Here is a 3,182-nt window from a genome sequence, read left to right as displayed (position 1 = left end):
GTCGTATCTAAGAGAGGCAATCATACCTTGTTCCTATGAACATGTATTCTCCATGACTGGGACAAATTTGGTCTCCAGACTTTAAAAAGAAAGAGGTTAACTTGGCCATACACAATATCACTAGGCAACGTAAGTTAAGTGTTAAATAGATTAGCCAATGATAAGCCACATTAGCTTTAATACCACCCCCCAGCTAGATCGTAAGACAACAAGAAGTGTCGTATGGCCAAGCTTTTCTTCAAGACATGACACCTCTCAAAGTATTCTAAAGTTTTGGTAAGCCACCTGTCCTGTCCTCTTGATTGGAAAGGACATGGAGAGACAGACTTTGATTAATGTACAAACTGCAAGAGGAGGTCATTACAGAAGGAAATGTCCTCAGTGCTTCCAATAAAGCCACAAGGCCAATCAGGCCCTGATTCAGCCCAGATGATACAACTCATAGAAGAAAGACTAAAGAAGTCAGTGGACTCCTCCAATGTCTCTAAGAATAATCGAAAAAAGCCTCAATTAACTTTTATAACAAAAATGGTTAAGTTTTGACTACAGCATGATCTTAGACACCTAACAGGAAATGTAACCAAAGACAAGAGTGATTGGAAACAATACAGAACTGAAAAAAACTGGACTAAACTTTAAAAAGGGACAAAGATTCAGCCTTACAGGCCTCCCCATGAGCTACTGACATAGCAGATAAGGCAATTACATCCCAGCCCTCTCCCACATCCAACATTTCATAAGACATAGTGCTAATAGACTTCTACCAAAGCTTTTCCCTGATTCACCATTTCTCCCAATCCATCCATGAGACTGGGTCTGCTTAAATCACTAAACCTCTCCAGCCTCTGTGGTCAGGACCCCCTGGTCCTCCTCACTACCCCTACTGCTATTAAACTATAAGGTCTCAATCCTTGGACTCATTTTCCAGGATAAGACCAACTTGTGGACCACAAGGACAGCACATCACCACACTAAACAAGAAGACGTAAACTCCATTCTCTATTCCATCCTAGAGGAACAACCTAGAGAATTCTCCTTTTGACAGACTCCACTTACCCCTGTGACCTCCTGGGAGACCTCAAAGGCCTATTCAAAAACAACTGGGTGAGATCACTTCCTTCCCTCCCTCTATCTCTGATATCTTTGTATTATAGGATGGAGAATTCCTTCAGATAATCCTTTCTGAACTCTTTGTCTCCTGTGGACAATACAAGACACTGAAATAAGTAATGTATTTGAATTTATAACTGACTGCTAGTTACAAAGCGATCTCATGAACTTTGTTCCCTGTGGTGGTTTGAATGAAAATGTCCCCCATAGGCTCCAAGTATTTGAACATTTTGTCCCCAGAAGGTGGGGTGTTTTGGGAGGTCTTAGAAGGTGTGGCTGTTCTGGAGGAAGCATGTCACTGGGGGTGGGCTTAGAGAGTTCTTAAGCCTTGCCGGATCTCTGACTGCTCTCTTGCTTCCTGTGCCTGCTTGAAGATGTGAGAGCTTAGCTTCTGCTACTCTTCTTCCAGCTACCTCTGCCACCATGCCTCCCCACCAAGATGGACTGTAATTCCCCTGGAAATGTAAGCTCAAATAAAATTTTCCTTTTATAAGTTGTTTTGGTCAGTGTTTCTATCACAGCAACAGAAAAATGACTAATACGCCCCCACATGAAATCAAATGCTTCACTTTTACTTTTCTGACCCCAGCCTACTCTGATTGATAGCTTGCATCTTCCCCTATTCTGTTCTTTCTTTTTACTTCCCTTTACCTGTTCAGTTCCGTTAAAGAGGTTCTTACCTAAATAACATTGCTCAGGCAAGGACTGCTGGATGCCTCTCCCTTTCATTAGCATCACAGCTCTTTCAGCCCCTTTGCAAACTTAGAGGAATTTACAGATGTCATTCTGGACCCAAAAGCAAAAGGAATTCATTTTTGTTGCTAGGCCTAGTTTTCCGGACAATAGAAAAAGATGGACTCTGTCTCTTGGGACAGGACTGCTGCTTTTATGTAAATCAGTTGCCCGGTCAGAGACGCAGCAAAGACTCTACCTGACTGTGTCTCTAGAATCAGACTACGTGCCTTAGAATTGGGGGACAGGTGGTTTAAATATTACTCATCTCCTTGCTCATACTGTTGTCACCCCCTTAATTTTTTTCATTTTTAATATTTTTGAGTGTCTGTACATTTCATCTAACACACTGTAATCAAATTTAGACCCCCTCCCCCCTCCCTAACCCTATTACCCCTACACCAGATTTCAGGTATTCTGTCATGTGTGTCAAGTCCTATTTGGTCAAGCTTTTCTATCCAGGTGTCCCTTGGTGAACTTGAAAGTAAGGCCCTACTCCTGAAGACTGAACATATTTTGAACACAGGACTTGGAGCACTGGAACTGGAAATGACCTGGAGGCCTTCTCCTTGAAAACTAGCTCTCATAGTTCTAGAGGATACTATACAAGCTGTTAAGGGAGAGAAATCAGGCAATGGTCCAACCTAGCTCTAAAACCTAATAGCCCACAATGACTGGCACAGCAAACTACCTCTATTGATGCAGTGGTGGCACTGTTATCTAGGTGATAATTAACAGCTGTCTAATTGGACTTGGAACCCTCTCAGTGGGAGGGAACTCAGGGATAGCACTGTAAATACAGCCAAATACACATGACTGGAGAGGTCATAGATCCTAAAGAAAACCCTATCTCTGTCGTATCTCTAGACAAATGAAATTTCCTTTGATAGTTTTTGATTCTCATATCCATAGGCCCCTTTCTAGTCTGCCTATTAACTTAATTCATCAAGAGTACTATCCAGCCTGCTATATGGACTCATATGGATAACATCTTCCTGAAGTGGGAATATAGATACCAGCCCGTAACTCAATGCTCACCAACTGACCTACTGCAAAGAATGGAGAAGGAGGGGAATTGACCTTAGCCCTCATGATGTCTCAATTTAGCAGGAATTCGTCAGTAGCCATTCCTTGGGGCTCCACTTCACTCTAACCTGTTTGATGAAAGTTTTTCTTTTTTAAAAAAATTTTTATTTATTATTTTTATGTGTTTGCATGTATTGCCTGCATGTACGTAAGTGCACCTGTGTTGTGCAATGCCTGTGGAGGACAGAAGAGGCTGTCAGATCCCCTGGAACTAGAGTTACAGACAGTTGTTAGCTGCCATGTGGGTGCTGGGA

Source organism: Nannospalax galili, unplaced genomic scaffold, assembly GCF_000622305.1.
Source record: "Nannospalax galili isolate Female #2095 unplaced genomic scaffold, S.galili_v1.0 scaffold1359, whole genome shotgun sequence".
In the NCBI taxonomy this organism is placed as follows: Eukaryota; Metazoa; Chordata; class Mammalia; order Rodentia; family Spalacidae; genus Nannospalax; species Nannospalax galili.
This window is presented reverse-complemented; position numbering follows the sequence as displayed.